We start from the raw sequence: 21871 nt of genomic DNA, 5'->3' as shown, positions 1-21871 counted from the left end.
TCAACCTTCATAATAAAAAATTGATGTTTTTCCAACGTGATTCTGTTATCCAGTATGTGACTACCTCTCCAAATTGATGCACATCTTTTCTATGTCTACATCTATTTTTAAACTAAAGTTGTGAATAAGGCTCACCACAGAGTCAAAAATGAGCCATTTAATCATCATCATTTGACAATAATTGTTCAACTAACACATATTCACATAATTTACAAAAATCCTCTTAACATCTATCTTGTTCACAAAGACACCAACGGAACACTGCATTAAGTGCCTCATTGAAATGCAGATTCACTATGTCTAAATAATTTAATTAATTTGGTATAATTTATTCTTAGTGAACTTAAAGTGGCTTTTGGTGATTGCTTCTTCCTTTTCTAGGTGTTCATGAGCCATCTGTTTAATTATATGTCTTGGAATTTTGCTGGGAATTGATGGATTGCTCCATGATATATAATTGTACTATGTCCATTTACATTTTACATGAGAGAAATAGAAAAATATTGATCTGTTTACCATTTTCTAGCACTCTTTCCATTCACCACGATTATCCACATACTGCTTACATTGATGCTGTAATTATATGAGAAATTGCAGTTACCTCATGGAACCCAAAGGCAGGGATAGAACTGTATTTCAGAAATCAACCACACATCAGTACACTTGAAGGGAACTCAGTAAGTTCTCTTAACCTGTTGTCTCTCTTTTCCTTTTCACATCACCTTTTTTCTTATCCGTATTTATTTATTTCTACAGAGAAAATTGGTATGTTTCCCAGTTCAAATAGAAGATAATGACTAACATGAATAACTGAAATTTACAACCACACTATTTCGGAAGAGGCTTATTTCAGTCTATAAGCTGAAATATCTTACTTCATATTCTATGCAGAAAGGATTTTTGATTCACTTGGCTGAGGTTTCAATGCCTGGATTAACTAATGTCAAGGAAATGGAATAATGTTGTGTGAATATGATGGTCTTATTCTCAAACGGAAATTGAATGTAGAGTGGAGCTTCCAGAACTAGAGACGATGTACAGGCAGCCCAGTAGGTATACACCACATACAGTGTATCATTCAGATATCCAAGGATAAGAAACGCAAGACAGTTTACACACATGAGGCCTGGGATAGGAAGCTGGTATCTGAAACTGCTTTTTGTCTTTCTAGGGTTGTCTGGCTTCTTACCTATACTTTTCTTTATATGCATTCCTCATGATCTTTATGTTCCCAGAACACTTGCATTCTTTGGCTACTCATGGTCATGAATCCTCCATGACTTCACTGTGCAAATAGCTTAGACTTATTATGCTGATCTTTGCATAACTGAAAATAACTCTTCATTTCTATTGCTTATCTTCATCTCACTAGCTATTCTCTCTGAGGTTTTCAGTTGAGATTAATCAGAGAATGAATCTGCTTAGTTACTAGTTGTTAGTTGATTGGTTCAGGATTTTTGTCAGATTCCCATTGCTGAGAAGGGGACCAAGGCAGGGCATTTTGATGGATACTTTTGCTAAACTAGATTATAAATTATCTATTCATTGACATATTTACGTCTTATAATGGGTACAGTCATCTAGATATCTTTTCTTTGAACTTGGTTTATCTTTAGTAGTATGAAGGTAAGTTTTCAGTATAGATAAATTGAGTCTTAAATACCTATACTTGCCTACTATTTTGGTTAATATGAAGTGATCAGCTTCAAAAACTGTAATTCATTATCTTTTTGAAAAGGTCCCTTGAACATGGGTGATATATTTTTATTATCTTTAATTATCTTAATAACTCTATGCTGAACTTCATATTTCTGGAGGCTCCTTAATCTCTTTGAGCCTAACCTCGGCTTTCTCTTCTATAAAATAGATATAGAAATACCTGTCTTAACATCATCTATGTGAACAACCAAGCATCTTGTTTCCACATAAAAGATGTTCAAAATGTAAGAATCTGGCTCACACCTATAATCCTAACATTTTGGGAGGTTGAGGTCAGTGAATCAATTGAGGTTAGGAGTTCGAGACCAACCTGGACAACACGGTGAAACCCTGTCTCTACCAAAAATACAAAAATTAGCCGGGTTTGTTGGTGCGTGCCTGTATTCCTAACTATGCATGAAACTGAAGCAGGAGAACAGCTTGAACCTGCGAGGCAGAGGTTGTAGTGAGTTGAGATTGCACCACTACACTCCAGCGTGGGTGACAGAGCTAGACTCCATCTCAAAACAAAAACAAAAACAAAATCTTAGGAATCTTTTTCCTTTCTCATTGTTACAGTGCAGGAATGTGTATATATAGCTGTGATAGTTTCTTTTATATACTTTTTCTTCTTGTTTCTACTTCATTGAAATCATTTATAATTTTCTTATCAGAATTTCTTTTTCAAAACCTCTAATTCTTTTAAAAATCTAAGGTGGTAACTCACATCTACTCTTTGAAATCAGCTTTTCTAAAGCCCAAAGTATCTGTCAGACTGTGCTAAGTGTTTCCTTTCTTGGCTATTTCAAGCACTAAGATGACAACTTGACTTTCTCCCAAGATTTCTGTCACTTGAATTTCACGAACGACTTTTTTCTTTTGGTCAAAGTTAAGTCCAGAGAAACAGTTGGCTTCATTGCTTCATCAACTAGCTGAGAGCCAAAGTTTCAACAAAATTCATTAACATTTCAGCTATAACCTGCCTACCTCCAGTTCATTCTCACATCAAAATCACTTATGACTCTCCCTCCTATAATCCTGAGCATGGTATAATTCAGTTTCCCAAACTGCCTTTAGAGAATGCTGTTTTATGGTACAGGAATACTCTATAAGAATTTTATGTTTTGTGGGTTTTTAAAAAATTTTGCTGATAAAAATAAAAATTAATGTAATTCCAGTCTGGATTATTATTTCAATTCCTGGATGTGTATGCATATTTATGACTTTGTAGATGGCAAGTATAACCGTAAATGATACTATTTAACATTATTGTGCTGCCATTATGATGGCATGTCTTAATGTCAAGATGAGAACAATAATTTTGTGTATATTATTGCTGAATTAGTTTGTCCGTTATATAATTCCTTTTGCAAAGTAAATTTGCAATTAGAAGACATTTTTTGCAGCATAAAAACTTTAGTTTCTTAAGTTTTTCAATAGATTAAAACATTGATTTGACCTCATGAAAAAGACAGTGCAGTACTACTTCAATTGTGACTGGCTAATGAGAAAAGAACAGAAGAAGTGAACTCAGCATATAAATAATGTATGTCCATCAAATGAAGACCTTGCTGTTCTTTTGGAATAAAGATGTCACAGAGTTTGAAGAGCAAGAGTGGAGGAAGACTTGAATTATCACATGGAACACATTTTAAAAAAGGACAATACATTTTATATCTACCTTGTTTTAATTTTAGAAAAACAAATTATTGCCTAGAATAATTTGAATGTTTTTGGTTATATTCACCATTGTTTTAATTTAGATGATTCCTTATACATTTTAACTTTATAATTGTGTTAGGATAGAGTAGGCGTTGGAGATTCAATGGTGTGTATAAAAAATTCTCATTCCTGTTCTGGTAGTGCATTTTTAGCAAAGTCCGGAACACCATGAAGCGTTGTGACTAGTGCCATGCTGCTTTCCACCTCAGGACATTGGATTGTCTCCTGAGATTACACATGAATAAAGCAACATCTTCCCATTCCCTTCCTATCACTCATATACCTGCTTTGTATTAGGGAGTCTAATATTAAGATTTGTGGTTGCAGCAAAAGGGTTAAGTTAGAAATATTGCTACCTCTGCATATAGATTTATTTAAGAAAAGTCTTTAAGCAGCCAATGTCTGTGTGGATAGTCTCAGATTGTGGGTGAGAGTCAAAGAAGGTGAATTGAAGATGAAAAAATTAAAAGATGTGCCAGGAGGAAAAAGAAGAGGAGAAGAAAGGAAAAAAAGAAGGGGAAAAGGAAGATGAGAAGGAAGAAAACAAAGAGAGAAAAGTGAAAAATATAAAGAGAGAACACCAATTCATTATGAAATTATTAATAATGTAACCTAAAATAATTCTAAAAACACAACACAATTAAATCAAGATAGAATATATACTTGTTTCTTAATGTTTCATTTTATTCCATCTCTTTTTTAATAATTGAAAAATATGTTGTAGTAATTTACGTTTGAGTCAGAAATATTTAGATTATAAAGTAATTCTTACATTTCAAGATATATAGACACTTTAAAATTTTAAAATATGCACATATATGGTAATAAAATTTGATGCAAAGGCAAAAATTTTAGGATTTAGTTTGTGAAATTTATCATTAAAAAGCAGGTTCTTGCCTTCCAAGCTAACATCCAAGGTGTTAGATTAAAAAAAGAAAAGAAAAAATAAGAAATGCACATTTCAATAAATACAATTAACACTTGATTCTGATAATCACCTTTAAAATGTTATTTACTATTTCAAGTAATCATCAGTAAAATTAAAAACAAAATATATGTTATATTTAACACACAGGACAATGTAAAAGTAGAAAAAATGTAGTCTATTCAGAAAAAGTTGACTGAAATAAGATAAAATATGAATTCTAATAATAAACATGAATAAAATTAATTGATTTATGAAAATACATAATTGTTAAAGTCAAACATTTTAAAGAATATGACCACATGATATTTTCAGGAGATATCTGAAAGTAATTAAACACATAAATATTCTAAACAAGCATAAACTATTAAAAAGGAAATTTGTACTAGTAGTAGGGGAGGCAGGGAAAAAAGAAAAAAAGAAAAAAACATCAAGTATGTAAGGCTATTTTATCTTGGCTATTGTTTAAATTAAAAGGATTACTGAATATGGATGAGAGTTCTTACAAAGTCATCTGACAAAGGATTAATGTGTAAAACCTAAGTAAAAGAAAAAAAAAACAGAAAATCTATAGTATACATGTAGAAATAAAATGCCTTTGTTAAAGACAACAAAATGCCTATAATACAAGTAAAATATGCTGAATAAGAAATGTAAATATTACAAATGGTTTCTCAAATCCACAGAGAAAAACATGATTTTATGAGAGGTAATCACTTGAAAATAAAATCAACTCGTACCTGTTTTCAAGCAACTCACAATATAAATTCAGTTTAGGGTGAATTAATGATCTAAACTGGTCAAATAATTTGAGGATAAATTACACACAATGTTAGACTCTAGGAGATTCAATATAAGCATTTGTCATATTAAAACTCCTGGGCCTTTTTTCACTAGTGAGATTTGCTCTTCCAGACTTGCATGATTATAGAATATTCTTGTACATAATAATATTGTATTAGCATGGAACTAAAATTTTGCTGAAATAAATTTGACAAGTGCCACACTAGAGACAAAGCTGATTACTATCATTATTATTCAGTATTTTTTAGAAGAGATAGATAATTGTATAAAATAAAATTTAAGAATATATAGGTTTTGAAATGAATATTGCCAAAATCATTTTTGGTTTGCAGATAATAAGTACCTACTGAGAAACCCAAGAGAATCAACTGAAATTCTTTTTTCTTCTTCCAACTTTTGTTTTAGGTTCAAGGGGTTCATGAGTAGGTTTGTTACATGGGTAAAATTTTTGTCACTGGGGCATAGTGTACAAGTGATTTCATCACCCAGGTAGTGAACATACTACCCAAGAGCTAGTTTATCTATCCTTACCTTCCTCTCACCCTCCACACTTAGGTAGGCCCAAGTGTAAATTGTTTCCTTCTTTGTGTCCATATGTACTCAATATTTAGTTCATATTGATAAGTGAAAACATATGGTATTTGTTTTTCTGTTCCTGCATTAATTCACTTAGGATAATAGCCTCCAGCTGCATCCATGTTGCTGCAAAGAATGTGATTTCATTCTTTTTTATGGCTGTGTAGAATGCCATGGTGTATACGTCACACATTTTCCTTATTTAGTCCACTACTGATGGGCAGGTTGATTCCATGTCTCTGCTGTTATAAAAAGTGTTGCAATCAACATATGTATGCATTTGTCTTTATGGTAGAACAATTTATATTCCTTTAGGTGAATAACCAGTAATGGAAATTGTGGTATCTGTTTTCAGTTCATTGAGAAGTCTCCACACTGCTTTCTACAGTAGTTGAACTAATGCACATTCCCACCAACAGCATTCAAATGTTCCCTTTTCTCTGCAACCTTGCCAACATCTGTTATTTTTTAATTTATTAGTAATAGCCATTCAGACTAGTGTGAGATGGTATCTCACTGTGGTTTTGATTTGCATTTATCTGATGATTAGCAATGTTGAGCATGTTTTCTTATGCTTGTTGGCCACATGTATGTCTTCTTTTGAGAAATGTCTGCTCATGTTCTTTGTCCTTTTTTTTTAATGGGATTGTTGTTTTCTGCTTGTTGATTTCTGAAATTCTGCTGTACCTAATGAGTGAGTTATATGAAATGTTCTTTTATAAAATCAATGTACAAAATGAATATCATTTTTACACACCAACAATAAATAATTAGAAAATCTGATAAACATGTTTTATTCATATTACTGGAATTAAACTTTGGAGGAAATCTTGAGAATGCTTATATTTAAATAAATAATAATTTTTACAAAACGATGTTTAAATTTTTACAGAATTATGTTTAATCTGTGTTTTAACAAAACCTCGCTGGAGCAACAAATTTCTAGAATCCCATTGTAATTCTTCTTTGCCCAAGCATGCCTAGCTCACTAAAATTAAAATGAGGAACTTAAGGAAAAGATACTCATTAGCGTAAGTAAACTTCCGTCAAGTTTCTTCTTCTCCCTCAAGAAAAGGAAGATTTATCTTTTACTGCAATCTGTCAGAGGAGTAGGGTCTTAACACGGTTTGGATTTGTGTCCTCCAATAAATTTCATGTCAAATTGGGAAAGGAGCCTAGTGGGAGGTAATTGGATCATGGGGGTAGATTTCCCCCTTGCTGTTTTCATGATAGGAGTGAGTTCTCATGAGATCTGTTTGTTTAAAAGTATGTGGAACTTCCCCCTTGGCTCTCTCTCTCCTGTTCTGTCATGGTAAAATGTGCTGGCTTTTCCTTTGTCTTCTGCCTTGATTGTAAGTTTCCTGAGGCCTCCCAGCCATGCTTCCTCTACAGCCTGTTGAATTGTGAGTCAATTAAACCTCTTCCCTTTCTAAATTATCCACTCTCAGGTATGTGAGAATGGACTAATACAGGCCTAAGTATTTACTCAATTGCTTTTATCTTACTTAAGGACAATAGTTCAATAATTCAAGCCATGTTTTTCTTGGCTAATTTGTACTGCCTGGTAAAATTTGTCATTGATTTATAATATATTTTGAGCCAGAACATTATACTTCCTAAAATTTCCATAGGCAATATAACTTTCTGTTTTTCTTTTTCAAAAGCAGAAAAATCATAATATATTGTGGAGGGAAATCCATAATCAATAGGGCCATTTCTGCCTAATTTTTCTTTTCACCAAAGTTAAACAGTTTAAAATTTTCTTGTAAACTTAGCCAAAATTTAAATATAATTTTATAAGTAAAACTTGACAAAATGATTATATGTTTAGAAGAATAATTAAGGAATAACTGAAGAATATTTTGATGAATAACTAAAGAAGCTTTGAAAAATAAGGGTATTAACATTAATACTTTATGGCCACGTATGGTAATTCCAGCATTTTGGGAGGCCAAAGCAGGTAGATAACTTGAGGTCAGGGGTTCAAGGCCAGTCTGGCGAACATGGTAAAACCCCATCTGTACTAAAAATATAAAAATTAGCCACCTATATCTCTGCTACTTGAGAGGCTGAGGCAGGAGAATCACTTGAACCAAGGAGGTGGAGGTTGCAGTGAGCTGAGATCACACCACTGTACTCCAGCCTGGACAACAGAGTGAGACTCCATCTCAAGAAACAAAAGAAAACAAAACAAAACCATTAATAGTTTAAAATTATGCAACAGAACATGCAGGTTAGTGAAAATAATAGTACATGAAACAGAACCATGTATGTAGAGAACTTAATAATGTTGACCTCTCAAACCAGATAGAGGAAAGAATAAAATATTTAATAAATACTGTTGGATCAGCTTGTTAGCCATTCAGGAAGAAAGTACCTTATGACAGCTTGTATCTTAATCATAAGCATAAAAGTTACACAAGTTAAATTATTTTCAATGAGAGTATAGTCTATTATAAGGTATGATGTCATTAACTTACAGACTGAGGGTTCAGTTGGTTTACAATTGGCTGTTTGATTTGTAGAGAACATGTATAAAATAAATACATACAAATGCATGCACAGGTTGTGGTCTTTTATTAAGTGTGACACATAAGGCTGTGGCATTGTACACAGTTGCACAATTTTATATTGAAGTCATGTGCAAGCCCAAATATAAAATATGCACATGTGAACGACAACCATCCTAACCAATGATTCTATCATAAGAACTTCGAATATTATTGTGAAAGCAGAAAAACAAATGGATTAACTCAGCTACTCAAATCCATCATTGTTGCTCCAATGTGTTCATATTTTAAGATACTGTATGACAAATTTTGTGTTTAATTAAACAAGTAATAACTTCACAAGCTTCAGTAACCTCATGCATATAATACAAATAATAAAACCTTCCTCTTTTAAATTGAATAAAGCTGCATATATAAAACACAATGGCATGTACCAGGCACTTACATATTAATTTTCTTCTATTTCCCTGTTACCTGAATGCCTGCTCACTGCCACTGAACATGTACTACACAGTAAGATTAGGTTAATCTGAGTCTGACCCATGAAAATAATGGGATTTTAATCTTTGATATGGGGCAAATGGAAGTTAATAAATTTATAATATTTTCCTTTTGTTGATATTAAATTATTACAACAATTAATCCAAAGAACCCATACAAACAGTTATCATTTCATATACAACATTGGGAGACACCCATATCCAACACTTCATTTTGTTTTTCTGTTGCTCTGACCCTGAATGTTTTAGCTTATTGAGAAGAACATTGAAAATTCAAAAGTTAGAAAATTCACATTTGTATTTTTGTGCACCCAATTTGGTTTTGTTAACACAAAACTAATACATATCAAATTATTATTGCTTAATGGTCTCCCTTTAGTCCTTCAAAAATGCTGTTCTGTCTTCTGGCAGCATCTTTCGGCACTGCCATTCTCCTCAATCTAACCACCTGAATCTTACCTAACCTGAAGTTTTCATTTAGACATTATTTTCCTGGCATATCTTTTGTGATTCTACCAAACAGGAGTAATATGTTCACTCCCTTTAATGGACTTCCGTAGCACATTGAGCCTTCCCATGCCATTTCTCAAACTGCATTGAAATTACTTTCCTTATGTATCTGAGCTATTAATATGTGCTAGACAGTAAGCTCCCTGAGAACAGAAACCTCCTGTATTGATTACCATTGTTTCTCTAACGCTTGCATAGTACAGGGCACAATACAGGTATTCAAATAATATTTTTTTTTAATTGAGGATAATTGGGAAAAGAAAATGGCTTACTTTGGGATTTAATTCAACATAAAATCTAGAAAGAGAAGTGTTTAAATCTAAACTATTAATTCAGTCCAGTATTTGAGAGCTTGCTATGAATGTAATTGCTAATTAATTACATTCATTCTCTGTAATGAGGATTTGCAGTTCTGAAGAAAAGCTAAATGATGCCTTATGAAAAACATTCATTGCTCTGTAACTATTCAATGAATAGTTTTATCACCAGCAAAATTATCAGCTTATGATATCTGGAATCAAATCTTAGACTATCCTGTCATCCCTTACAAACACACTCAGGAGCCTCCAGAAGTATTATACTCAAGTTTTCATGCTTTTTAGTAACAGAGATTAGCATAGCAGGCTGAAACAAGACAAAGCAGTAAGACACAGAGATGCAGAATAATCCGTCAGGAAGCCAGGGACCAGAAAAAGAGTATCTGAAGGGCAGTTGTTCAAATCTTGGCTGAACGAAACCTTGTCTTTAAAAGAAATTTGATTGCTTGCAGAACAAATGCTTTTTAGCTTTTCCAAAACTTGAGTATACTTGATTTCTGATCTAGGATACAAATGCCACTATATTTAGACAAACTAGCCATCCAATTATTGCAAAAATTCAAGAAGGAATATTAAGAGAATTAGAAGAACACTCTGTAACCACTGGACTTTAGTTTCATGGATCAGCACTCTCAGTCACTTTGTGTTTTGTCTACATAGGGAACAAGCTGGTGAAATATTGAACTAATCTAGTAGGTGTTTTTTGCTGTTTCAGTTGAGATACCAGTTATAGACAATTGCATATAAAATTTTCTGTGAGAACTGCATGTGTTTCATTGCTATTATCTTTCTCTATATTTGCAATTTGTGAGGATGGGTGGTAAAATTAAAAGTTGATTTTTTGTACTTATCTAGGATTTATTGTACTTATCTTCATTTTATATATGCTATATTAAAGCAAGTTGTCACTGAAATATTTAGGCAAAATAATTAAATTGAATATACAGTTGGAAAAACTCTATCAAACATGAAATGTTTAATTGATTTCAGGATCAATTAAAGAAGAAAATGACCAAATTACCAGGCAAGTTTCATACCTCTTCATTGCGATTTTCAGATGTGTTAAATATCTATTAACCACAAGATGTAGGTTACTAAGTCATTATCTGTAAAAAGAAATTCTATTGCTTTTGCTGTTCACCTCATTTATTGACATTTGTCAACATTTTCCAAATTAAAATTTTGAGAACCGTATTTGTATACGGTTCTTGAAAGAAAAAAAAATTGCACTAGATTTTCTTGATGCCATTAGAAGCTTGTAATCTAATTAAGAACATTTTAAATACTAAAACCGATTTTTGGTAATTAAATTTGCTACTACTGTGGATTATTGCAGATTACCCTAGTAGACTGCTACTTAACAGCAGAGGAAAAGATAAGTAGGAGAGAAAAGTCAGGTGGCTGCAAGGATAATAGCCTTCCCAAAGAAGATGAAGTTTACACTATGAGTAGTAGATAATATAATCTCCATTGCAAGAAACAGGAAGTCCCGCTTGGATACAAAAATAAAGGGAATTCATTGTCTCCTGGAACAAGAAAGTTCAAAGGTAGTTCTGGCTTCTGAAAAGAATTGATCCTGGGATACAAAACATCATCAAGGAATCTGGCTCCATTTGTTTGTAACTTTTTTTGTCTGCTGCCCTCAGTATGTTGGCATCATATTCAGGCACCTCTTTTCTGGCAACAATGATTACAGAATTCCAAACTTCAAACACTTTTCCCACTCTCCAGAGGCTGAGTTATCCTGGGATACTCTGAATGAATTACTGTAGCTAGTGGGGATGGAGTGCGTATGCCCCATCCCTGACTTGGCGAGAGAAGTAAATTCCTCAGAAGCTTCTGTATCTCAAATGAAAACAAGAGACTAATAGGAAGGGGAAAAGGGAAATTGCACCAAGAAGGCAACCAGTAAACATTGGCTGCACTTGGCTTTGAAGGAAGTGGAGAACACAGACTTATATTCTTTTATCTAACTTGTAAGGTTAGATTCCAGGCAGAAAAAGTGATGTGGCAATCAGTAAGCTATATTGGATTATGGAGATTATTTTTAGCCAGCATGTAAAGAAATAGATATTATGTGATAGAAAACTTTTATATGGTCTTGAAGATTAGCTTAAAGATGACAAGTTTAGGAGCTACATCATGTAATGGATACCCTAGTGTAAAATTTGCCCATTGAGACTAATCATTCTCCCCCTCCACTTGCTCTTCATGGATATAGCAGCCAGTAAAAGCTGTTCCAAAGATGTAAGCAAAATTACCAAGACATTTTTAGTTATGCATGCAAAAAGCAATAGTCTTAGAGGTGGCTGAAGTCACCTGAGTGCAGATGTTGCAGACTAGGAAATTAAGTATAGCTTTCTTGCTATGAATTGTAACTGTTTTGGTAGTTTCATGTGAAATTTCTAAAACTGCCACTATGGAAAACTGCCATGGAACTGATCTTATCTTGGCATAGCGATACACAGTTTGGGCTGTTGATGTTCACAACTGGCAATATTTTTAAAACTGAATAATACAGAATTTGTAGATGTTAGGTTCTGTATTCCAGTGTGATTATTTTCTTTAAATCAGCTTAAAATATGCTTCTGTGACAGGTAGAAGGGATTTGGTTGAAAGAAATATACATTCTCCCTATCATCTAATATGGTCTCCAGGAAATAAGGAAATAAAACAGGAAATAAGGTCTAAGGGTATGTGTTACATCCTCTTGAGGTAAATCAAATAAAAGTTTTCTTGTTGTATCTTGTGATTGTTTTGTTCTGGACTAGGAACTGTACATAGTCAAAGTATTCCCACTGGTTAGGAGTTACCTGCTTTATATCTGATTTTGATAGCACTGGAAATGGATGGGGAGAAGGCCTTATGAGAATTACTGAAGAAGCTTCTTAGCGTATGGGTTCTGAGAGTGGTGACCTCCAGTAGTACTTGTAAGTACTTTTCTGTTTGCACTTTACCTTAATCTTTAGTAAAAACTATGTATATTAAATATATAGCTTCATCTCTGCCGAACCATAGGGAATAAAAATGAGACACAGCTTACGCCAGGCCAGTGCTGAGAAGAAAACCAATAAACATTCAGGAATCGTTCTGACCAATCCTTCAGTGCCAGAGCAGTGGCCACAGCGGTGGTCCCCAGTTGAGGACAGCTGTGACAAATGGAAGCCAAGTCTTAGCAGGGTCAGCAGCAGCAATGGAGGCAGTGGGGCCACCTGGTGGAGAAACTGGAGAGAGAAAAATATTCCAGAGTATAATATAACACTCAGAAATATACCTGAGTAGAAACAAGGCTCTTTGAAGGGACATAGTAATTGGGACATTCTGTTGGGGTTTATTAAGCAAAAATGTAATTTATATCATACCCAAAGGCTGGCAAGGTAAGGACATTTGGCTAATATTATGAGGAGCCAGGGTAACAACAGAATAAAAGCAGTATTGGAGGAGCATCATATAATACTATTAGTCATGTATAGGGTAGATCAGAAGGCAGAATAAACTAAACATCAGGGGACTAGTGGAAGAGTGAATGTGAAATAAATAACTTTAACAGGTTTTAAATTCCTCTGTTCCAAAAGAATCTGCAAGATTTAGGTTTGAAAAAAAAAAAAAAAAAACATGTTTTGTGTGTGGAGTGACTTAATGGTAGTTGAAAAGAAAATAGTTGAGTCTGGAAAAGAAAAATTAAAAAGAGAATGAGTTCTACAGTTCTTGATCTCTTCCATTTCTTGCCCACCACAGTTCAATTTAGATGTGAAAGTCACACTAAGTTCCTCTTTCCAAGAACACTGGCATGATTTGCCAGCATCTCATTTAATTTGGTCTCTCTTTACCTAGAAGCAAAGTTTGATCAGAAAAACAAAACTGGATGTTTCCTTATGCTGGCCATGTTTGTACTTCTTACACTATGGAAGTAATTTTAGGAAACACATAGAGTATTCAACACCATCCCTCCTTCCCTCCCTCTCCCTCCCTCCCTTTCTCTCTCTCCCTCTCTCTCTCCCTCTCTCTCTCTCTCTCTCTCTCTCTCTGTCTCTCTCTTTCTTCTTTTCTGAGACAGGGTCTCACTCTGTCACCAGGCTGAAGTGCAGTGGCACAATTTTGGTTCACTACAACATATGCCCTCAGGTTCAAACAATTCTTGTGCCTCAGCCTGTTGAGTAGCTAGGACCACAGGCACATGCCATCATGCCCAGCTAATTTTTGTATTTTCAGTAGAGATGGGATTTTGCCTTATTGCCCAGGACGATCTAAAACTCCTGGCCTCAAGTGACCCACCCACCTTGGCCTCCCAAAGTGCTCCAAGATCACTTCTATCCCCAGTTGTATTTTGATGAGTATGACAAATTTGGGCATAATAAATGATATTTCTAAATGCCGAGTTCTATCTGTCTTAATAGGATACAAAAACCTAAATAAAACACTTTATATTTCTGATGGAATAATTGTATTAGACACTAAAGGGTTTTTTAAACATTAAATTAATTAAAATTTAATTTCCAAGTTGAAAGATGAATTTTTATGTATTTATCATGTGCAACATGATGCTTTGAAACATATGCACAGTGTGGAATAACTGAATTAGCAAATTAACATGCATTACCTCACATACTTATCATTTTGTAGTGAGAACACTAAATATCCACTCTCAGTATATTTCAAGAACAAAATATATTACCAATAGTTACCATGTTGTGCAATATATCTCTTGGACTTATTCCTCTTATCTAACTCAAATATGTACACTTTGAACAATATCTCTCCAACCCGTTCCCCCACCCCAACTATCCTAGCTTCTAGTAATCACCATTCTACTCTCTATGAGATCAACTTTTTAAGATTTGACATATGGAGATGTAGTAGTCTGTTTTCATAATGCTATAAAGAACTGCCCAAGATTGGGTGATTCATAAAGGAAAGAGGTTTAACTGACTCACAGTTCAGCATGGCTGGGGGGCCCTCAGGAAACTTACTATCATGACGGAAGGCGAAAGGGAAGCAAGGCACCTTCTTCACAGTCTTCACAGGGTGGCAGAAAGGAGCAGTGCCAGTGAAGTGCGAAGAGCCCCTTATAAAACCATCAGATCTCATGAGATCTCATTTGCTATCATGAAAACAGCATGGGGGGAACCGCCCCCATGATTCAATTACCTCCACCTTAGTTTCTCCCTTGACACACTGGAAATATGAGGATTACAATTCAAGAAGAGAATTGGGTGGGGGCAATAAAGCCTAACCATATCAGGAGTTCATGCAGTTTCTCTCTCTGTACTTGGCTTACTTCATTCAACGTAATTTTAATATGTGTATTAAGCATGCCTTAAGTGTTGTTTATTAAGTACATTGCAGAACTGGAGAGAGAACTAAAGTGGCCTTACTATGACAAGACGACAGCAATCTGATGTGTAGTGATAGCTAAGGTTTAATATTACCAAATACTTCTGACAAATTTTAAATTACTGGTTAATTGACAGCTGCCCATGTGCTTCATTAGTTAGAGAATATTTAGTTACAATTTCAGAGATCATTTTCAGTTTTAGTAGTTAATATCAGTCTACGATTTAATTTTGATAATTTGTCTGTGGGTCCATGACACAGAAAAATGGTCAAAATATTGTGTGCAATTATAGTAAAATGACTTTTAAATAATGCAAAGCACAGTGAAAAAATAATATTTTTCAAATAGGAGAAATCCTTGTGTTAGTGTCATAAGAGTTTTGTTTTTTAATTAGCCTAAAGTCCTTAAGAATTTCAGATAACATTCTCTTTTCAAATGCTACTTCTTTAAAAGAATTCAAATTATATTTGCTAAATATCTTTATTAAAGATCTAATCTTAAGTTATATAAGTTACACAGTGATGGTAGATAAGTTGGTGGTTTCCTATTTTCTCTAATACTAAAGTTAGGAGTGATAAAAGATCTTTCAAAGTACTTAAACTTTAAATTGTGCAGGAACATTTTTTTCAACAGCTTGACAATATCATATATTCATAAAATAGCTCTTTAAAAAACAAATTTGAATATTTATTTTGCTTACAAGTTTTGTGACATATTTGGAAGATGTTTGGAAAATTCAATAAAATAAAATATTATTGTAAACAAATTTCACATAAAACTTCGTAGCATAATTACTTTATTAGAGGTAAAGTTTTTCTCATCTCTCTTCTTCTTTCTCTTCTCTTCCTATTAATGGAAATAGCTACATTTTGATTGAAAAATAAAAATACCACTCTACTACAGTATTGTAGTATAGGGTTATCTTATATATATGATAGTTTTTAGCTTTTGCCATGTGGAAATGAAAAGCATGGATGATAATTTCCTTGAGGGCATGGTGCCTGTCTATTTTATTTACTATATTATCTGTGCTAACGCAGTAGAGCATAATAGTCACTTCTATTATGAACTCCAGTAAAATAACTATATAACCAAATCTCACTTCTGATTGCTGGTTTATACTTAAGACAATGTTTAGAATTTCAGTATTCCTTGCCTCCTTTAATAACATGAGTTAATTGCATATTTTTCTTGATCATTCACTTTAATTATGTCTATTATTTCTCATTGTTTTATGTTAATAGTTTGTGTCTTTTCTTTTTTAATACAATCATGCAGTTTCCTGGACTTAGCATCTGGAAATAAATTTCAAAATTTGAAGTGATTTTCCACCTTTTTTTGATAAGAAAAATATTAAAGTTGACTTTTAAGTGGAGTTTAATTTCTTTCTGTGACCAAAGGCCCATTAAATTGTCTTAAGACAATGGATGTGAACAGGTACTTTTCAAAAGAAGACATACATGAAGCCAACAATCATATGAAAAAAGCTCTACATCACTGATTATCAGAGAAACGCAAATCAAAAGCACAGTAAGTACCATCTCACACCATTCAGAATGATTACTATTAAAAAGTTGAAGAGGTTGCAAAGAAAAAGGAATGCTTATACACTGTTGGTCAGAGTCTACATTAGTTAACCACTGTGGAAGAAAATGTGGTGATTCCTCAAAGACGTAAAAACAGAAATACCATTTAACCCAGCAATCCCATTGTGGGGTATATACCCAGATGATTATAAATTATTGTATTATAAAGAAACCTGCATGTGTATGTCCATTGCTGTACTATTTGCAATAGCAAAGACACAGAATCAACCTAAGTGCCCATCAATGACAGACTGGATAAAGAAAATATGGTACATACACCATGGAATACTATGCAGTCATAAAAAATGAATAAGATTATGTCCTTTGCAGGAACATGGATGGATCTGGAGGCCATTATTCTCAGCAAACTAATGCAGGAAAAAAGAACCAAATGCAGCACACTCTCATTTATAAGTGGGAGCTAAATTATGATTACACATGGACGCACAAAGGGGAACAACATGCATTGAGGCCTATTGAAGGGTGGAGTGTAGGAGGAAGGAGAGGATCTGGAAAAGTAGCTAATGGGTACTAGGCTTAATACCTGGGTGACAAAATAATCTGCACAACAAAGCCCCATGACACAAGTTTACCTATATAACAAACCTGCACACGTATCCCTGAACTTAAAAGTTAAAAAAAGTCCTGAGAATATATTATTAAAAATGTTCTTTGAATATCACATCTTCTTTTATATAGATTATGTATGAAAAAGTAGGTAAAAATTTTTACCACTTGCTTTGGATGACTTAGAGGAGAAAGTGAGAGTTGAACTGTCTTGATTCCCTAAAGTAAGATAAATCCTTTCCGTATTGAGTTCCTAAACATCGTGACTGATGTTAGCTTTCCTAATGGACTTTGACGAGATTTTGGCAAAAGCTTTTATGTTCCTAAGTGTCATATGATTTCATATGAAAGCATAATTGTTTAGATTCCATAGATATATGATAATAGATAACTTATTATCCAAAGCCTATTTTGTTTATTCCTTTGCTGGAACAAACACCCAGGCAATGAGTCAATACAACCAATAAAAATGTTATATTTTTCCTTATAATTTTTAAATGAAAATTTTTATATTCAGGAATAATTTGGAAAAATTCAGCTCATAAGTTAATAAAAGTTGACATAGTCATCACTTGCCTAATATGAAACCAGTTTCTCAAAAACCTATGAAACTTTGGCAAGTACTTGACAATCTGGATGCATGGTTGATGATCTCATTCCACATTAAATATTAGAAAGATTTCCACCTTTTAAAATTTTGTTTAAAATATTCATGCTTGCAATTTATTCAGAAAGCATGAACATCCATATGTTTGACTTTAAGGGTTGTCAAGTTATGTTCATTTTTTTTTTTTTGCCAAAATAAGGTTTTATGTTCATTTTTACTTTAACAGCTGGTAATTCCTAGCACAAGGAAGATAAAGACTGTCACATTTCCCCCTCAGAACTAGCATAAATACAAATGTGGTTATTTTGTAAGGCCCTACTGATACCAGGGCTGTTAAATAATACTTGGAGTTCAATTTTGGGATTACTAGTATTGAAAACATTTAAAGAAGATGAAAGTCTATGGAAGCCTTATAACTAAATACTGAAGGAGGGACAGTTTCCATAATTCAAAATCAGGAGTGTTAACATTATCACAGTCAGTATAATTATAAATATGAGATTTGTGGAGATCTTATTTGTGAGAACAAGATCACAAAATCAAAGACTGAAAATTCTGCTATGAAAAGCTGAGACTCACCTGATTTCCCTTTATCCAAACAATAGCTAAAATACATACTTCAAAAGACTCCCTTAAAATTTTATTAATATTTAATGTTTATTGATGATGTAAATAAACCGTTGAGAGAATTATGATGTGAATTATAAAAATTAGCTGCATTGTGTCAAGTCAGAATATCTTGAGGGTAAAGAAGATAACGAAGTCATAATAGCAAACAGGTGTTATGTAAGACTTCTATGTATAATATTATTCATTGAAAAAGGGTGTCCTTTTTCTAAGGGGATAAAATTATGTGGAAATATGATATTTCTTTATTTTATATATGCCGAATAGCACTCTGGGCCTTTCCACAACTTATTTTAATGGATTAAATTTCTGTAGCTATTAAAATATATGAATTAGCATTTTGATATGCTGAGGACAATCATTATTTCTTGGTTGATGTGGTAGAAAAATGATTAAGTTTCAAATTTAGATGTTCTTGGTTTATATCCTATGTTGATATATGGCATAAGGTGGCCATGACAGAAATAGAAAGAAAATGTATGCTCAAACCTGTAGAGGCTTCTGAGGATGTGCCTATGTTGTGAGATAGTGCTTTGGATTCTGTTGGTGGGTGCATGGTTACTGCTATGGAGAGAATATTACCATACACATTAGGTAAAGGAATTTCTATTTGGAGTACAAGTGCTGATTACTTACCAAATGCAGAGCACAAATAAACATATGCTGGAACCATAATTCCAACAGGACAGACGATTTATCTAATTCTTTGAGAAGTTAGACAAATGCAAAAAACAGCAAATGTGTTAGATTTCTATTACTCTTTCCCAATAAGTGCTCTTTTTAGACAAAAAGGTGGCTATAAATTCTAACCACCTCATACTCTTTATGCTTTCTTCAATTTATTTTCATTACATGCTTTCTTGCTGTTCTCTCTGCCTAGAACGAATTTTTTCTGTCTTTATTTAATTGTCATTTACGTATATTTCAAATAGGTTTTTCTTAAATAAAGTCATTCTCAATCTAGCCGGAGGCAAAATTAACCACAGATCTCTAATTGTTCAGTTATTTTAAAAGTATCTCCTTATCCCTCTGTTTCCACTTTTAGATTATTTTTTCACAAAGACAAGACCATGCCATTTTCTACTGTCTTCAAACCCTCTCTTAAATATTTATTGAATAAAATCAGTTAATGTTTAATAGTTTTGTATTACTTTGTAATTCTCACACACACATTGTTAATTTATTTATGTGCATTGCTCAATATTCACAGTTTTAGTATCTTCTCTATAGCCAATTTCATATTGTTTCCAATGTCCAGTTACACTTTTTTATTTTTAAATTCTTCATAGATTTTGCTTCAGGCTTTTGTCCTGAAACTCTAAAATATAAAATGAAGACATTTATTTTATAATCCATTTAAAAGAAACCTCTTTCACATTGAAAGCCCACAAAAGTTATTGTATTAGTAGGTATTCTGTATTTTAACAAAAATTCAACATGAAGAAAGATTATTTGCCTCTCTTTTCTGTATATTTGTACACCACAAAATAGGTGGCCTATATGACACATTTCCACTATTTCATACTTCCATGACCTAATCTCAGCTGTAGTCCCAAAATCAGTTTGTCAGCAGCCTGCTGCTTAAATCTAATACCCTTGTCTCCCATTCATCTTAGTTGAAGTAGAATTATTGACAGAAATGATTTCTATAGGGAAATTAAGAATGATAATTAATGTGGTGCCCCTTACAGTTACTAAATGGCATGTCTATCTCTATTTGTGTTGGGGGAGGTGTAATAATGTCATCCAATTTAAATGAATTGGTATAAAATTCGGCACCAAGAGGCACAACTCCAGACATTATTAAATACGAGGATGATGCTGCATTACATTTAAGCAGCACCTGTTGAAAATTAACACCTAATAGGGTGCAATTGCTTAACGGTTTCCTCAAGAGGAAATCTGCCTTACATCTTTAATTCAATTCATTTTGCCTTGAAGAATTTGATGTATATTAATTCAGCTTCTGGCTGGAAACAGTGGCAAAAATATTTATTTGGTAGAAAGTAAGTGCCTTGGTTGTTGAGCAATCCTCTTCCACACCAGACACATTTCCCCCCACTATAGACTTCTGCTTCAAACACCTGCTTGCATTTTATTTTGTAGATATTACATATAATGAATTATTTGGCATCAAATTGATTGGCTGAGACTAAAGAGCTAAATATAAGCAAATATATTTATTTTTTAAATTAATTTTAATTTTAATTTGACATCTATATGGTTTGGATCTCATATCCAGTTGTAATCCCCAGTAGGGTCTGGTGGGAAGTGATTGGGTCATGGGTTAGATTTCTCAAGAATGGTTTAGTATCATCTCCTTAGTGCCATTCTTACCAGTGAGTGAATTATTGTGAGATCTGGTCATATAAAAGTATGTAGCACCTCCCTCACCTATCTTGCTCCTGCTTGGGCCATGCGATGTGTCTGTTCCTCCATCACCTTCTGCCATGATTGTAAATTTCCTGAAGCCTTCCCCAAAAGCCTAAGAGAAATCAGCATCATGTTTCCAGTACAGCCTGCAGAACTATAAGCCAACGAAACCTCTTTTCTTTGAAAATTACCTAGTCTTAGGTATTTCTTTACTGCAATGAGAGAATGGCCTAATACAGATATGATTTACACGTATTGTTTAAATGGTCAAACAGCATTTCAAGGCTTCTAAAATAACAATTTCCTATCCCACTCTTTCCTTGTAAATTCCCATCCCCAAGGTGGTTGTTTGGGTGTATGCTTGAGCAGTCTTACTGATTGCTTATGGACAGAGACTATTGGATTAGTTGGTATGTATGTAAGTTATTGGTTGTTAAATATTTTAATATTCAGCCTTACTCATCCCCCTCCATAGTTCTTATTCCAAAGGACCTTTTATAAAGGTCCTTTAATAAAGAATTAGAGATACATGATGGATGAAAAGGAAAAATGAGGCCATTATTATCCCAGAAAAATGGCAAAGTGTTATACAAGAAAGGAAATACATTTGTAATAAACTTGTTTTAGCAAGTAACATTGTTGATATAGTCATGACATTGTTAAAGCTGAATATTGATTTACCTCAGAGCCATGATATAACTATATTGGGAAGAACACAAGAAAAGAAAATGGTATGGGGTGTTAAAAGTGGTTAGATCACATAAAAGGCAAATAATTGATAGTGTTTAAAATTGATCAAGTATCCATGTAAACAGATTGCTTAGAAATGAAAGTACATAGCAGAAGAAACAGCTAAAGAATTTATTTCCTCTCTGCTCACTTAAAAATACACTTTTTCTATTCTTTTAGTAATAACACTAGAAATAAAAATTTGCACACTTTATTTACTAATCCAAACATACTTAATACTTTTGTCTTACTCTCAGACAATATTAGAACTGTAGAACATTTTATTTCCACTTAATGACCCTTTCCAGACTTACATGTTATTGGTTTATATACTTTAATTTTAATATTTAACAACAAAACATGTGATTGTTTTATTTTTCACTTGCTTTTTTCTCCATTCCTAGGATTACCATTCTTCTGCCTAAAGTTCCTCCTTTTTATGAGACAAGTTATGCCTTAGCTTGGGTGAAAGACAGTGTTTGTGC

At 33.4% G+C, this 21871-nt stretch overlaps 1 long non-coding RNA gene across 1 annotated transcript; it reads right to left on the bottom strand.

Annotated features, from left to right (window-relative positions):
* Positions 1–19370: 19370 nt before the first annotated feature.
* On the bottom strand, positions 19371–20767 carry LOC116526382. The gene is made up of 2 exons (XR_004258123.1): positions 20622–20767; positions 19371–19602 (listed from the first exon to the last, which is right to left on the bottom strand). It is a non-coding gene; the product is annotated as an uncharacterized LOC116526382 (long non-coding RNA).
* Positions 20768–21871: the final 1104 nt, after the last annotated feature.

Source organism: Sapajus apella, unplaced genomic scaffold (genome assembly GCF_009761245.1).
Source record: "Sapajus apella isolate SASKATOON/1434 unplaced genomic scaffold, GSC_monkey_1.0 scaffold50, whole genome shotgun sequence".
In the NCBI taxonomy this organism is placed as follows: domain Eukaryota; kingdom Metazoa; phylum Chordata; class Mammalia; order Primates; family Cebidae; genus Sapajus; species Sapajus apella.
Note: the sequence above shows the minus strand (reverse complement) of the source record. Positions and strands in the feature narration are given on the sequence as shown.